The following is a 17,798-nucleotide window of genomic DNA, read 5'->3' on the forward strand; positions in this document are numbered from 1 at the left end:
TGGATTCTATGCAGCTGCTAGCTATCCCCTTCCATTGTTTGTGCATAAGTCATCTAAGTTACTGAAGGCAAAACTTGTGGAACCTTTAACTGATCGCACTTTAAAGCACAAGGGGAAAAGAGGGATGAAGTGGGTAGGGAGGACTTGTAAATCTTTGTCACGATACACAATTGATCGTTCTTGATGTTGTCAAGGGCAACTTTAGTACTCGTGATGATAGATAGTTATGACCATGCATATTTCATGTCCAACATCTGTTTTTATCTCTTCTGATTACTTCAACAATGATGCCTTGACATGATTTTCATCTCATTCCTAAAATAGGCATGTTTAAGGCGTTCACATTCATCTTCTGACTTTGATTAATGTGGTTATTCACAAATCTTAAGGCATCCTCTCCTCCCTTCCTTGATGCTTGGTTGCTTTGCATGCAAAGTTATGTTGAGAGCAGTTGCATTAGGTTTGTCTTGAGAATCTTTCATGTGAGACATAATTTGCATGTAAGGGGACATAATAATCTCCTTCTTCATTGTTATTCCAATAGCTAAAATAGAATTATCTTAAAGTGCCACGTGCACGTCGTTTAAAATTGCTTCCTTTTGACATATAATAATAGAATGTAGATGTTGACCATGTGCTAGTTCGGTCTCATTGTTTCAACATTCCCCAATTATTTAGAGACCAGGGTTGGCATTGGTTGTCCAATTGACTCATCGTTTGATGGAGACTCCACTGTCGTGCACTAATGATATGGTGGGAAAGGGGTTTTTCTAGGAAAGACTAATTCTACATGTTCAATATCATAATGTTTCTAAAAATGCAGATTTTATGCCATTTTTAACCCTCGCTTCACACAGCCACAAAACCATAGACCTTAAGAGCTTGCTGGTCTTGTGGGAAAAGAATGGGAAAAAAGTTAGGAGACCACATCTTACCTTGGCATTGAATTTCCCATTTCCCACAAAACTACAACAAGGTCAAATGCATTTAGTTGTCCCATGGCCTATTCTTTCCCACAATCAATCTCTAATGGCGAGCCTTTGTGAAAACATTAAATTTTTTAATTTATTAAAGTTCCCATGTAAGGAAGAACATAGAAAAAATAACAAGTGATTTTATATATTAATATATCTATATCTATTTTTCGATACAATTTTTTTTTGGGGGGTAAAAGCATCTATCTTTACACACACTTCTCTTTTTTAACTATACACTTTTTTTTTGGACATGAAAAGAGCACTATCTATACACACTTTTCGTGTGTAGTGAAATGTGGGGGTTAAAGGTCACTGTGCCTTTACCTCGGTTATGTACAATACTCAAACACATATATAAATGAATGAAAAAGAAGATTAGGGTATTCTGCACCCACCAAAACTTGTGTGGCTCTCTGTTTCTCTCTCTATTTCTCTCTCTCCCTCTCTGCTTCCGTTGAGAGCACTCTCAACTGGTATCAGAGCCCGGGTGATCTAACTAAGCGTGCTGAATGCTTGGAAGCTCAGCAGCTCTGTGGTAGGAAGAAGAAGCTCTATGGGAAGCTTTGTGGGTGACTTTACTTGCATCTGAGTGTGTAGAGACCTTGGAGGAACCTTTGGAAAAGTCACTTTGGTTTTGCAAAGTGGTTTTGAGGGCCTATTAAGTGTCTTCAAAGAAAAAGTCATTTTTTGAGCTTTTCCCTATTCCGTTCAATGACAAAGACTCCATATTAACTTGTAGAGGCAACTATTGCTAGCTTTTGGTGTCCACTGCACTTCAGGAGCTTGGAAACACCTTCATTCTCGAATCTGGGATCATTTCATTGGATTTCTGACTCACTATGTCAGTTTCTGCGTTTTCTGCCCGGGTGTTGGAACTCAAGTTTGGAGCAATCATTTGTAGATCTGTCAGTTCCGGTGGACTCAGGAGGTCCTAAAACTTCTATGTTGCTCATCATTTGCACTCCGGTGGAGTTTACAAATAGCTCTATTTCCAAAAACGTTTTTCAGTCCTTATGTTGGACTAGTGATTGAGACCACGGTTTCCAAAACCATCTATCCCATTGCATTCCAAACGCCCAAAAACCCCTACCTGTCAGTTTTTATGCGATTCGATGGAGGATTTTCAGAGTTATAGATCTCTGTGTATTCGATTTTGTCTCTTTGTTATGCATTTTTCATTCTAAGGTTTTGAAACCTTAGATTTATACCACATGGTAGTGGATAAGTGTTGACTCCCATTTCTCACTCATAGGGGGATTTTGGAGTTCCAGTAGAAGAGAGATATTTGCAAATTTTCTTTCTGAGTCCGATTATGCAATGGTGCCCATATTTTGAGGCATCTCAGGTTCTATTTTCAGAAGCGGTCGTTACCGTGGGACTATGATTTCTTGAGCATACCTTATGCAGATCACTCTGTTTGCAGTTTGAGCAGTGTGCACTCATTTGTGGTGTGCATTGGGTTGCAGTGGATGATTTATAGGCCATTTGGATGCATTGCGGTCCTTATTGGATGCACTGATAGGCCCAAATTGCCTTGTGGGATGCTATTTTTATGGACGCTTTGCACATGGATGCTATTTTATGTTGAGGGACAGCTTTGACACATTGTAGGTGATGCACTAATAGTGCTATGCTCTCTTGGATGAGATATTATTAATGCATATGCTAGTGGACGATGTTTATGCTTGAGTCATTTGACACTTATTGGCATTTTGGATTGCCTCTGCAACTACACTGGTCCCATGTGCAAACATTGCTACACTCAATTCAGGCACGTCCGCATCCAACGTAAACATCCTGCTTGTTGCCATCCATAGACTTCCGTCTAATCTCCTTGGCCAACAAGCTACCCACAACATCATCAAATTTCAGTACTCCACCAGGTGCAGAGTTATTGACAGCTGTATGGAAGGTATCCCATGAGCATGGCAATGAACATAAGAGAAATATTGCCTTAGTCTCCGCATCAAAACTCATCTTCTGAGCCTGAAGCTGGCTGAAAATAATATTGAATTCATTCAAGTGAGAAGTAATGGAGACCCCTTCCTTCATCTGCAGCTCAAACAACCTCTTCATGAGGTAAACTTTATTAGAGGCAGTTTTCTTCTCATAAGTGGCACACAGTTTCTTCCACAAATCTTCCGTGGTCTGCTCATTTACTACTGTGAAATAAACTGACTTTGCAAGATGAAGTCTGATAGTAGACTTTGCTAATGCATCCAACTCATTCCAATCATCCTTAGACATATTTGCAGGCTTAGCTTCAATCCCATAGCTTCAATCCTGGCCAAGGGTTTAATCTACTTCTTTTGAATAAGCACATCCCTTATTTGTTCTTTCCACAAAGAAAAGTTTGTCCCATCAAACTTTATAAGTGTTACCACTGTGGCAAGAAGGGTCATATGAAAAAGGATTGATACAAGCTAAAAAGAGAGCAAAAGGATAAGAAAAAGAATGCAAATTGGGGTGCAAATCAAAAGGAAGAGAGTCCAAGGGAGGACAAAGGAAAAGTGAAGATTGAGGAGATCAATGCAGTCACCCATGATAGTGACAATGACGTTCTCTTAATGTCTAGTTTATCTGCAGAGTTGCTTACCACTTCAGATGATGCATATTCCCAGGATTGGATTTTGGATTCTAGTGCTTTAATCCATGTTACTCCCCATAGGGAATGGTTCTCTGCTTATCACAGTGGAAAGACAGGTTGTGTGCATCTTGGAAATGACTATGCATGTGACATAGTGGGAGTAGGTGACATAAAGTTTTCTTTTGCAAATGGGTCTACATTTATTTTGAAACATGTGAGACATGTGCCTAAGTTGACCAAGAGTCTTATTTCAGTGGGTCAGCTAGATGATGTTGGTTTCACACCACTTTTGGCTTTCAGAGTTGGAAAATTCAGAAGGGCTCTATGCTTTTGGCTAGGGGTGCCAAGTGTGGGACTTTGTATCCCTTACATGTATCAGGGGTATTTGATCATGTTGTTGCAATAACCGAGCAGCCAAGCACTACTTTATGGCATTGGAGGTTGGGGCACATGAGCCAGAATGGAATGAAACTCTTATGCTTTTTGGGTTATGTACCACATTTGAGTTTCTCTAATTTTGAATTTTGTGAGCACTGTCTCTATGGGAAGCAGACTAAATCAGCCCATAAAAGAAGGGGAAAGAAAGAGTTTGAAAAGCTTGATTTGGTGCATTCAGACGTATGTGGTCCCATGCCTACACGGTCATTAGGCGGGGCTGAATACTATGTGACATTCATTGATGATGCAACTAAGAAAGTGTGGGCTTATGCTATAGCTCGGAAGAGTGATGTGTTCCAAGTATTTCAGAAATGGCTGGCCTTGGTTGAGAATCAGTCAGGTAGAACGCTTAAATGCCTATGGACAAACAATGGTGGAGAGTATCTCTCTCATGACGTTCAACATTTCTGTGATACACGTGGGATTAAGAGGGAGCTCACATCCCCTCATACTCGAGAGCAAAATCCAGTTGAAGAAAAGATGAATTGTACCATTCAAGAAAGGTTGCAATGCATGATTTCCAATGCAAGTCTTTCTGGTGGTTTTTGGGCTGAGGCAATGAAGACTACAGTGCATGTGATTAATAGATCACCTAGTAAGAGTTTGGATGGTGGTATTCCTGAAGAGGCATGGAGTGGCAAGAAGCCCTCTTACTCTCATTTGCATATATTTGGGTGTGAGGCATATGCACATGTGCCAAAAGAGCTTCGAAAGAAGATAGATCCTAAGTTTAGGAAATGCATCCTTCTAGGTTATGGTGGAAGTGGAGAAATGGGCTATAATCTCTAGGATCCAGAAGCAAAGAAGATCATATGGAGCCATGATGTAGTCTTCAATGAGAAGAAGATGCATAACGCACCCATGAGGGATGTGGAAATGATGAGAATCACTTTCCAGGATGTGAATCCACCTGCATATGTTGATAGACAGCAAGATGTCCATGCACCAAATATGCAAGAAATGGTACCACCAAGTACTCCCACAGGTATACAATCAAGGGTAGATGATGGATCATCTATTGGTGGAAATGATGAGCCAAATGTGGCTGATATGCAGGTGGGACAACAAGATGAAATGCCCTTGATAAGATCATCTAGAGTGTCTAGACCACTTGATAGGTTTGTTCCAGGGGTAGACTATGTGATGCTTACTGATTGCGGGGAGCCTTCTTGCTATAGAGAGGCTATGATGCGCGAGGATCAATGCAAGTGGGAGTATGCTATGCAATCAGAGAAATGCAATCAGAGAAAGAAAGCATTGCCATGAGGGATGTGCCACATGGAAAGAAAGCATTGCCATGTAAATGGGTCTACAAAATGAAAGAGTATGCTTTCTTTCCATGCGGGACTTGGTTTCTTTGCCACATAGAAAGAAAGCATTGCCATGTAAATGGGTCTGCAAAATGAAGGTCACAGGTAATGATGTGCCTAGGTACAAGGCCTGTTTGGTTGCTAAAGGGTTCAAGCAAGAGAAGGGTGTGGACTTTGATGAGATATTCTCTCCGGTTGTGAAGATGACCACACTTAGATGCATGCTTGGACTAGTGGCATCAGAGGATATGGAGCTTATGCAAATAAATGTCAAGACAGCTTTCTTGCATGGAGATTTGCATGAGGAAATTTACATGGTGCAGCCGGAAGGCTTTGAAGAAAAGGGCAAAGAGCATTTAGTTTGCAAGTTGAAGAAGAGTCTCTATGGTCTTAAGCAAGCACCTAGAGAATGGTGTCAGAAGTTTGATGCTTTCATTCCATCCCAGGGTTTTAGAAGGAGTGAAATTGATCACTACCTCTACACTAAAAGGGCTAAGGATAATAGCCTGATAATCTTGGCACTATATGTGGATGATATGCTATTGGCTAGCAAGAATACTTATGAGCTAGATGCATTAAAGGCCAAGTTGCATGAGGCCTTTGATATGAAGGATTTGGGACTTGCAGGTCATATTCTTGGTATGCACATCACGCGTGATCGGAGTAGGAAACTCCTTTGGCTTTCACAAAAAGAGTATGTTACAAAAGTATTGCAGCATTTCAATATGGAGGGGGGGAAGGCAGTGAGTACTCCATTGCCTCCATATGTGAAACTGAGTCATACAGATAGTCCCAAATCATATGAGGAAAGGGCCATGATGGCCAACGTTCCTTATGCATTAGCAGCTGGGAGTCTTATGTATGCTATGATAGCTACTAGACCAGACATTGCATTTGCAGTGGGAGTTGTTAGATGGTATATGGCTAATCCAGGAAAGAGGCATTGGGAGGCAGTTAAGTGCATCATGAGGTACATGGAGGGTACCAAGGAGATGTGCATCTACTTTGGTAAAGGAGACATGCATGTACTTGGGTACACAGATTCAGACTATGCAGGGCATGTGGATAGTAGGAGATCCACTTCTGGTTATGTGATCACCTTTGTAGGTGGTGCAGTGTCGTGGATGTCTCGCACACAGAAGTGCATTGCTTTGTCTACCACAAAGGCTGAGTATGTTGCAGCCACAGAGGGTTGCAAGGAGGCTATATGGCTTGATCGGCTAGTGGGAGATTTGGGGATTCATACAAGTGTACCAACATTGCATAATGATTCCATGAATGCTATTCAGCTAGCACGGAATCCGGTCTTTCATGCAAAGACCAAACACATTGAGGTCAGGTACCATTTCATCAAGGAGGTACTTGAGGACAAGCGCATAGAGCTTATCAAGGTTCATACAAATGATAACCCTGCAGATATGCTGACGAAGAGTCTACCTAGTCAGCGGTTTGAGTATTGTCGTGTATTGATGGGCATTGGATAGTATGCTCACTGGTTGTTCTCCCTTAAAGGCACATTATCCTTTAAGTGGGAGTTTGTGGGGGTTAAAGGTCACTGTGCCTTTACCCCGGTTATGTACAATACTCAAACACATATATAAATGAATGAAAAAGAAGATTAGGGTGTTCTGCACCCACCAAAACTTGTGTGGCTCTCTGTTTCTCTCTCTCCCTCTTTCGTTCTTGCTTCCGTTGAGAGCACTCTTAGTGAAATCCATGTATTTCTATATTATAAGAAGAATTCCACAAAGAGGGAACATGCAATTACAAACATAAGAAGATTTCAATATAAGACAAATAGATAGAGGAATCTATATAATGAATATAGAGGCAATCATAACAAGGTGGGGATCCCACTAAGGCCCTACATTTTGGAATATTAATGTAGGTGTAAGTGTTAGTGTGACATTATAGGCAAATGTACGCATGTAATGGTTTGTCCAGTATGCGAATGAGGTACATGCTTGTTTGTTGGGGTTGTCAAGGTTGCTCCATATATGGTCTAAATGAGAGTCGTAAGTTGTTGGTTCTTTGAATTCTAAGTTGAAGCAAAAGTAGTCCATCCTGGTTTGTAGATTTGTTGATTATGGTGTTCTTTGAGAGGTATCTATGCTCAAGTCTCCACTATGGCCTTGCTTTCAACAAGGTGGCATAATCACCAAGTCCCCATTTAGAGAAAATGTAAAGTAGCTCAGATAGATATCAGATTTTTTTTTTAGAGTAGAGAAACTAAAGGTGTAAATTGGAAGGAAAGGAAAAGAGATAAATGTAAGTGAAGGTGAATGAATATGGGGAAAGGTAAATGAATAAAAAGAGAGGAGAGAAAATAGATGAAAGAGGGGATGGACCATTAAACATGAGTGGGGACGTGGCCGTTCTACAAAGAGATCCTCATTTAAATACTATTGCATGATTTTAATAAAGGTTGTGTCACACAAGCTAAACGCCTTATGACATTGTGGTACTTTTGTGGGAAATGAAAAATTCTATGCCATGGTAGTAAGTGCTCCCCTATCTTTTCTTCACATTTTTTCCCCACAAAACCAAGGAGCACTTGAGCTCAATGGTTTTGTGGGAAAAAGAGTTTGTGAAGCATTCAAGGGCTGAAAATGACATAAAATCCATGTTTTTAATTCATTATGACATTTAACGTGGGAAGTTTGTTTTTCCCATGAAAACCCTTTTCCCACCATGTTATTACCCCTTAAATGACAAAATAACCCACTACCCCTCATGTAAGGCCAAAAACTTGATCCATACAAAGTGACAAAGTCATTTAGGATCTCCAAAAAAATACAAAAACCTAAAGACAAGACTCATTACAATGGCCTAAACTATCACTAATCCCAACATTAAGCACTAAATAAACTAGTCGACTTGACCAAATTCATTGCAAAATGTGGGATGGACCTAATTAGCACAAACTGATCAAGTTCAACCCTTAGGACCCTTGCAAGGCCAAAAGGATTACTAGAGTGACATCCCAAAAAAGTGAAACTTGGAGAAGGTGGAATTTCCAAAGACTCTATGACTTCTGACTTTTTTTTTTTATTAAAAGAGAGAAGTTAAGTGATATTAAAATTGATGGATACTAGAAATATAGTAGTCCCTAAAGGTCCTGCTCTAACACCAAAGCAAAAAAGGGAAATACATCTCGCAGAGCAAAATATCAAAGTAAGTCAAGGAGTTCATGCTGTTTTTGATGCCTACAAATGATTAAATTACAAATCTTCCAAACTTGAACTCGTGCTCGTAGAAGGTGCCAAAGGCACAAAATAATCCTTTAGCTTGCCTCTATCGCCAAGAATGACATGGATTTGCGACAAGAAATCCATCGATGTATTTGTCTCCATAGCCCTCGTATAGCAATGCAATCCCAGAAGAGGTGAAAGACTATTTCTAGTCCAACATTGCAGAAAGGATAGAAAGGCGAAATGTCCTTCCACATACAGATTCTATCCTTAGTAGAAAGCTTGCACATTAGGAGTCTCTAGAGCCCTCTAGACCATGAAATTGAGTCTGTAGGAAGGTGTGAAAGACCAAACTCTACCCATTCACATGATCCAAACATCAATGGTCTCATTGGGCATGGCATTCGTGGTCTCCATGAATTTTGAACATCTGCATAAAGATACTAGACTGATACACTTATCTTTGTGTGATAGCTTTGTTATCTCCTTGCCCCGATCATTCACCCAACCCCATTAATCTAGGGACTAATATGTACATGATTGGTTGGTCATACGTCCCTCACGTGATTGGTTAGCCAATCGTCCCTCATATGGCCAATTGTTGTAATAAGGAACATGTGTTCTCTTTGGTAAGATTAAAGCGAGTTGACAAAACCTTCAAGGTGAAGAATCAACATGCTCAACAATGTTCACGCCATACCATGTCTTTTGCCATATGATCCAGCACCTTGTGAAGAAAAGAGTCTAGAGTCCCAAGTGAAGAAAAAGATCAAATTGACACACACTTTTGGAGAATACTTATATTACTACGTGGGTAACCTCAAAATGAGCTAAAAACCCTCCATGGAGTACAAGAAAGAAAGGTATCAAAGTATCACCTGTCAAAAGAGACAGAAAGTCAAGATAGAAAGACAAAAAAGGAGGAGGAGAAAAGCATCAAAGTAACACCTATCGAAAAAGACAGGAAGTCAAGATAGAAAGACAAAAAAGGAGGAAAATATGAAATTACGTGCCAACAAGTGGCGAAATAAAAACAATATCCTCTAATTTGATCCACCGTTGAACTAGAAAACCATTGAGCGATGCAACAGTGCCATCAATAAAATGCTTTTGACCCTTGCAATACTTCTTAGGAAGACGAAGCCTTTGTATTACTGGGTCAAAGACTTGTTGCAACATAGGATGCATATCTCGAGTGAAAAACGCTTTTAGGTTCATGAGAAGTAACTTGTGTATCTTTGTCCCCTAATTGCTCCTATTTGCATCTCCGGATCCTAATTAATTATGGGCCTATGAAAAATATGTACAAATCTTAAACTCTTGCATATTTTTCAAGGTATATGCCTTATTATTTGTGGGAGGCCCTTGCACATTTGAATTTTTAAAAGTAAATCTATGCATATTCTATATGGACCTTGTTCCCCCATATCCTAGACTTTGGACGAGGGTAGTAACATAATACATATTGAGTTGGCGCCCCAGGATTGAGCGGATGCCAGTGATCACTCCTCCTCCCTCAACTCTCCCTCCCCCTCCATCCCCCTCATGTACTAGCTTCTACAGAACTTTCTGGAAGTCTGAGCATCTGCAATTCGAGAATCTGATTAAATCATTTATGCTTATGTTAATTTCCTCGCCTCCCAAACTAAGATTTTTAAGACATCCTCCCCCCCTCCGTACAACAACTAATCAATTAATACACTCTTTTTTCTCAATGGGGGCCCCTATTCTCTTAGCCCCACAGTCTGCTCCTCAACACCACCATTAGAGTGGATCCCCACGCATGCTAATGCTATTGGGAGAGCCTTACTAGCAGCTAGATTGCACATCCCTACGACTGCTGGGTTGTTAGAGATTTTTTTTTTTTTGGAGCACTGCAATGCTTGCTGAGGAGCTGTGTGCTAGCCTAGCATTGCAATGCCGAGCTGCTCTGATTGGTCTATGACCTTGATTGTCCCATGGTTGGCTGAACGAACCCGGAGAATCATTGAGAGGCCATCATTAATCACAGTCTCCAACCCCACAAGCCTTCATGGGGAAGTGATGCTAGTAGAGCATCCGAAATCGGATTCCGAATGCTAGAGTTCCAAGGTTGGGGAGAGCGTAGGAATAACCGAAGAGGCCGGATGAGACTCAGAATCAACCAAAAGAGATTGGTCTCCCAAGAGTCAAGAAGTATCAACACCAAAAGGTGTTGAAGCAGTGGAACAAGAAGGAACATCGAGAGGAGCCATCTTGGACATCTTTCAGGCATAAGGATATCCCTGAATGAGAAATGTTAAGTCTCCTCAAACCTCGAGGCATCCTGTTCCACCCGACCACGGATTCCTTTCTCTTGGAGCCTCCTCCACCTTCTTTGTTTTTTTGGCTCCCTCTAGAATCCTCCCTCCTAGCCCAATACCTCCCAAGTGGCCAACCCTCATGGTGCCATGTGTCCAAGTGGACCTTACCATTAAACCCCTCTTTAGGTTCAACTAATGCACCCTTCCATTAATTACCTAGGCCTAGGATTTCCCCCTAAACCCTATTAGCCACATAGGTAAATATTGTCAAGCCCTCGTGGTTTCCCCGTTATACCGATGTCACGGTATTACAGTTGACGTAACATTCCCTCCCCCTTAAGAAATTTTTACGTCCTCGAAAACAAAATTGGGAAACCTCCTTTGGAGACTGCTTACCTTTTCCCATGTTGAACTCTCTTCAGATCTATCTTTCCACTTAACGAGATATTCTTTCCATATAGTATGTCGCGTTCTTTTAATTGTGTATCTAAAATTTTTTCTGGTTCATGTGATAAAGATGCGGGTTCAATAAGTTCAACTAGGACTTCATTTCCAATGAGGTTATCCTCATCTCCTAATTTTCTTTTTAGCCTACTAACATGAAAAACTGGATGTACTCTACATCCCTCAGGTAAGGCTAATTTGTAAGCAAGTTCTCCAATCCTCTTAAGTATTGTGAATGGTCCACAATACCTGGGAGATAACTTCGGACATTTACCTGTTTTTAGAGATTCTGAAGATTCAGGTACCTTAAGGTAGACTTTCTCATTTACTTCAAACTCCAACTTTCTACGGTGGGGGTCTGCATAACTTTGTGCTCTATCTTGAGCTCTTCTTATGCTATCTTTAGCTAACTTAAGCATTTGATTCATATCCTCAAGAAAGTCTTTGGCCGCTTGAACCTTCTCTTTTTCAAGTCCCCCTGTCATCGGGGCTCTAGGTTGAAATCCATACATCATCATAATGGCTTCCTCAAAGGTTTTTGGAGACTTTCTTTTCACCTCAACCTTATAAGTGTCTTTAAGACCTCTCACGAAACCCCTTATCTTTTGGAATTCATCAATTCCCTTCAGCTTAAGGACTGCCTCCCTATAATTTGCTATGTACTGGACTAGAGTATTTTTACCCATAGTGCAATTGTCCCTCCCACGCTCTTTCTAATTCATTTTCCGATAAAAACTCTTTTAGGAAGGCTTGTTCAAACTCAGTCCAATATCTAGGAATTTTATCACTCTCCCTAAGGCTCATCCACCATTTACAGGCTTTATTTCCAAGGGAAAGACTTGCTTCCACGGCTTGATTTTCAGGAGGTGTATTCCTGAGTCGATGAAAGTCTTGCCATTTTTGCAAGAACGTATTAATCGCATCTTTATTATGCTCCTTTTCTTCCCCATTGAAAATCGGCAGTTTTAAGTCCTTAAGGATGTTTGAGGTTTCTCTAAGTCGAGAGGTAGACCTCTCCACTTGATTAGTAGGAATCGGTGATTTTTCACTAATAGATACCGATTGAGAATCGCCTATCTTTGTTATAGCTTCAGCTACCCCCAACTGTGTTTCTATATTTTGCATTCGAGTTTCAAGTTTAGTGAATTCCGCATACCGAATTCCATAATCACCATAATCAATATCCTCCATTTCTACATTATCCTCTTGAGTTTCAGTTTGTATCTCCTCATGTGTTTCCTCTCCAACTATTGCTTTTCCCTTTCTAGCCCTTTCCTCGGCCTCCCTAATCATACCATCCCTTTCTAGAGTTGTCATTTTAACAATGTATATTTTCTAGAAAAAGTAAAGTAAAGCACTTTATATCTGATAGAAAAATATGATGCCCACTTCCCTGGTATTTGTTCGATGGTCTTGAATTTGTCTTTGAAGCTGACGTGTCCTCTCTCGCTTCTAATTCTTGATCTCTTGTCCTGATCCCGCTCTTCTTGCTTCCCTCGATCTCGAATGTAAATCTTTTACTTGAAATCGGCGAGGCTAATAAATCTGGGAGAGAAAAAAGGTGAAATTAACTTTAGGACCTTGGATGAAGAGGGATAAAAAGAGAGGGGTGAAGTGGCTTTCTTTAAAGGCTAAAGTAGCCTTAGATGACGTGGCTTTTTCAAAGGTCGAATGACCTTTGCTATTGTGGCACGGCTTCCCACTCTCAACATTTCAAACAGCGTCAACCAGTGCTTTATCTTCCTTGCAAATGAAAGAGACAAGCCATAAAAATGTACTTGAAACTTATAGCCAACAACCAGTATTCAGGAGCCTAGACATAGATCATCTCACGGCCATGGACGGGAATCTGGTAACTATTTGCAACGCCCTCGGATAGCAGTCTGACTAACAGCCTATGATGGATTGTATAGCTCTAGAATCTCTCAGTCCCTATCTGTTCGTCGACCTGCTTTGAATTGTCTATCGGAATCCAAGCCGCCCCTGGAGTCTATCCGCAACACTGACACCCGCTTTGGTCTCGATCCTGCAGTAATGACGATGGCTGCACGCAGCCTTGGAAATTGAAAAGCTTCAAAGTTTAGACCCGTAGCCTTCGCAAGCTTGCAGCACTCCGAAGTCCCACTGCGCAACTGTATTTAGCAGTAGTACTTATAAGAGATTTGAGTAATGTGAGGGAGTTGGCTCTATCTACCGTGCACCAGCAACTGCAGCCTGTCTACTTGCTATCGCGCCGATTCGCGAACCCTTCCTCCTATATGCAGGTGACTTCGTTGCACTCAATCAAGCTTCGACTGTCATGACTTTGCTGTGCTCAAGTACTAGTAGCCTAAGTCCAGCATTACATTCAAGTGCGCATGGTTCTCCATAGCTCATCGTCCCAAGCTGCATCACTGAACTAATGTTGTAGGTCGCACGGCAGTCGACTCTTCATTTCCACCTTTGTACTCGCACTCCCAAATCATCAAACTCTAGCTCTGATACCAATGTTAAGTCTCCTCAAACCTCGAGGGCTTCTGCTCATCCTGTTTTACCCAACCACAGATTCCTTTCTCTTGGAGCCTCCTCCACCTTCTTTCTTTTTTTGGCTCCCTCTAGAATCCTCCCTCCTAGCCCAATACCTCCCAAGTGGCCAACCCTCATGGTGCCATGTGTCCAAGTGGACCTTACCATTAAACCCCTCTTTAGGTTCAACTAATGCACCCTTCCATTAATTACCTAGGCCTAGGATTTCCACCAAGACCCTATTAGCCACATATGTAAATATTGTCAAGCCCTCTTGGTTTCCCCGTTATATCGATGTCACGGTATTACAGTTGACCTAACAAGAAAGGCTTTGAACGGGTTTGTCAAAGGAACAGTGCATTTGTCTCCATTCTTTTTGGCCTACCGTGAGGTAGGTCTTAGTGAAGACAATTCCCAAGAAGAGAAAAATTGTCATTTTTTTATTTTTTAAAAATCATGAGGTATTTTATGATCTATTTACTATTTTCTTTTCTACAAATCCTCCATATTTTTAGCCACTCTCTCTCTCCGCCGCCCCTCCCCCCCTCTCTCTCTCTTTCAATTCATCATCTCTCCAACCTCTTTTCGGAGCTTCAAATCCAATTGTCTTCTTTTTTGGTATTTTAGATTTTGGGCAGGCCTATGAATCATTCACCTTGTTTATTATGCTTTAGACTCTAACTTACTTGATTGTATGCTTTGGCTGATTGGAGAATAGTAGAAGTGCTATTCATAATATCGGGCAGCTGCGACAAAAGTGACCAATTTGCCTGGACTCGTAACACGCATACGGGAAGGAAGCACGCGCCCGCGCCCGCGCGCACTCACCCACACAAACCAAGGAATCTCCAAAGAGAACTGAGAAGACCGCAGCAATTCTGATTGAAATTTAGCTCATGGAGGAGCAAGAAGGTATAGTCACCCTCTCTTGGAGGGCAACTAGCATTTGAACGTAGCACGTTCACCTGAATTTGAGATTCTTGTGCATGGTACCTCCCTTAAAGTCTTCAAGGCAAATTTTTGACGGCGCACGGGTCGCATGCGAGGAGATATATATTTCTGCACCTAATAAACCTAATTCATGGAAACAAACCTCGGATCAAGTAGCGCGATCCAGCACGGAGACGGATTTTACAGCTTATGCTTCTCTGTTGCGCTGTTATAGCAAAGCAAAAGACCTGTCGGAAGGTAAATGGGTCCATGCCCACATCGTGAAGGAGGGATTGGAGACGAACATATTTTTAGGGAACCTTCTTGTGGATATGTATTGCAAATGTGGGGCTTTGGATGAAGCACGAACGTTGTTTGCTGGAATGCATCATAGAGATGCCTTCTCATGTGGAGCCAAACAAGTTTACCTTCGTGAGCTTCCTGTCTGCATGCTCCAGCCAGTCAGCACTAGTGGTAGGTGAGCAGATGCACACACGCATTGTTAACAGTGGATTCGACTCCGATGTTGTTGTGGGGACTGCTCTTGTGAGCATGTATTCAAGATGTGGTGCCTTAGAAGCAGCTAGGAGAATGTTTGAAGAAATGCCTACCCGGAATGTAGTCTCGTGGACTGCCATGATTGCTGCATATGCCCAGAATGGCCAAGGCAAGAATGCTCTTTTCCTCTTTGATCTAATGCAGCATCAAGGGGAAATAGCAAATCAGGTGACGTTCATCACTTTGTTTGATGCATGCGCTGTGATGGGAACCCTGGTCGAGGGAGTGTGATTGCTTGCCCGTATTGTGGGGACTGAAATTGAGTCGAATGTTGTTGTAGGAACTGCTCTGGTTAACATGTATGCCAAGTGCAACAGCTTGCAGGATGCACGAAAGGTGTTTGACGATATGCCTGTTCGGAATACGATCTCGTGGAATGCCATGGTTGCAGCATATGCACAGCATGGGGAGGGAAAAGCAGCCTTTGAACTTTTTGACCAGATGCAGCAACATTTAGTAGAACCAAACAAGGTAACCTTTGTCTCAGTTCTTGATGCGTGTGCCAGTCTAACAGCCCTTAATGAGGGTGAAAGTCTTCATGCTGGAATCATAGGCCTGGGATTTGATTCTGATGTTGTTGTTGCAACTGCCCTTGTAAACATGTATGTAAGTGCGGCAGACTAGGGAAGGCACAAAGGGTGTTTGAAAAGATGACTGACAGGAATGTGGTGTCATGGAATACCATGATTGCAATATATACCCAACATGGACATAGCGAAGAGGCCCTCCAACTTTTCTATCAAATGCAGTGGGAAGGAATGATTCCATGTATGGTAACCTTTGTCAGTATGCTCGATGCATGTGCAAGCCTCTTGGCCCTAGGTGCAGGCAAGCAGATGCATGCCCGCATTGTGGCCAAGGAATTTCAGTCTTATGTCATTGTTGGCACTTCTCTTGTCAGCTTGTATGGCAAGTGTGGCAAATTGGAAGATGAAAGGAGGATCTTTGATGAGATTATAGAGCGCAATGTGATCACATGGAGTGCCATGATAGCTGCTTATGCGCAACATGAGCAAGGCATGGAAGCTTTTCAACTCTTTGACATGATGTGTCAAGAAAATGTAAAACCAGATAAGGCTACTTTTGTTAGCATACTTGATGCATGTGCCAGCCTGGCAGCCCTAGTTGACGGTGAGCAGCTACACGCCGGAGTTGTGGGCAGTGGATATGAATCTGATGTCGTCATGGGGACTGCGCTTGTTAACATGTATGGCAAGTGTGGTAGCCTCAAGGCTGCATGGAGGGTCTTTGACAATATGCATGTACGGAGTGTTATCTCTTGGAATGCCATGATTGCAGCCTGTGCTCAGCATGGGCAAGGCAACGAAGCCCTAAGATTTCTCTATCAAATGCAAAGTGAGGAAGTGAGGCCAAACCCTGTCACATTTGTTAGTGTCATTTCTGCATGCAGGCATACTGGTTTGGTGAAGGAGGGTCATCATTGCTTTCTCTCCATGAGCCAAGTTCATGGCATCACAGCTTCTATGGATCATTATAGCTGCATGATTGATCTCTTTGGTAGGGCTGGGCTTGTAGATGAAGCTGAAGAAATAATTTACAGCATGCCTTACCAGCCGACTTTTGTGTCTTGGATGACCTTGCTTGGTGCCTGCAGGTACCGAGTTGATTTGCAGTGAGGAGAACGTGCAGCAATGAAGGTGTTTCGACTGGCACCAGAGAATATTGCACCTCATGTAATGCTATCAAACCTTTATGCTGCAGCTTGCCTTGCCATAATGCAGTAGCATTGGGCTTGCATGGGTTGATGCCTGTACCACATTTTATCATGTGGAATGCATGGTTGCAGCCTATCACAACATGAAGGCTAGATGGGGAGTTTCTATCTCTGTGCCGCCAGTCATTGAACATGAGACTCGATAGAGCATTGTAAGTGCGTGATTCATTTCCCTAGTTGCTACTGGGTTTGTAGATGAGGCTGAATATGAATTCATGACATGCCTTAACAGCCTACTTTTTTGTTTGAATGGCCCTAGTTGGTGTCAGACATTTGTCACTCGTTTGCAAGCCAAATGTGCAGCAACGTTTGTGTCTTGACGGGTGCAGAGAATATTGTACTGTGCATATGATGCGATCAAGGTTTGATGCTGTAGCTGACACAGGGATGTGGCAGGATGTATCATATGCACCATTTGACAGGAATGTCATCCTATGCTCTCATTCATAGTAGTGTATGTGTCAGGACATTCAATGTATCATGCAAGAGGGAGTATAGTCGACTTGGCAAAATTGGAGCTGAAAGAAATGAAAACAGCTACGATGATGTTCTGCATCCCTAGGAAGCCCTTGGAGACAATACCAAGAGTTCAATGAGTAGCTTTATGAGTTGGCCTCTTGGACTCCCTTATAAAAAGAAGGCTTCATAACAACTAACGTGCATGCATGAATTGGCAAAATTGGAGCTGAAAGAAACAAAAACAGCTACGATCATGTTCTGCATGCCTAGGAAGCCCTTGGAGACATATCAAGAGTTCATCGAGTAGCTTTATGAGTTGGCCTCTTGGACTTCCTTATAAAAAGAATGCTTCATAACACCTAACGTGCATGCACTTGCCCAC

At 42.0% G+C, this 17,798-nt stretch overlaps 1 pseudogene across 1 annotated transcript; it reads left to right on the top strand.

Moving 5' to 3' along the window:
- Positions 1 to 14,355: 14,355 nt before the first annotated feature.
- On the top strand, positions 14,356 to 17,480 carry LOC147897713 (pentatricopeptide repeat-containing protein At4g13650-like; annotated as a pseudogene). Its single transcript, XR_015541689.1, has 2 exons — positions 14,356 to 17,109; positions 17,217 to 17,480. The product of XR_015541689.1 is annotated as a pentatricopeptide repeat-containing protein At4g13650-like (transcript).
- The last annotated feature ends 318 nt before the right edge of the window (positions 17,481 to 17,798 follow it).

The sequence above is a fragment of the Dipteris shenzhenensis genome, chromosome 10 (assembly GCF_047967505.1).
Source record: "Dipteris shenzhenensis isolate YYH24624 ecotype China chromosome 10, Dip_SZ_1.0, whole genome shotgun sequence".
Classification (NCBI taxonomy): Eukaryota; Viridiplantae; Streptophyta; class Polypodiopsida; order Gleicheniales; family Dipteridaceae; genus Dipteris; species Dipteris shenzhenensis.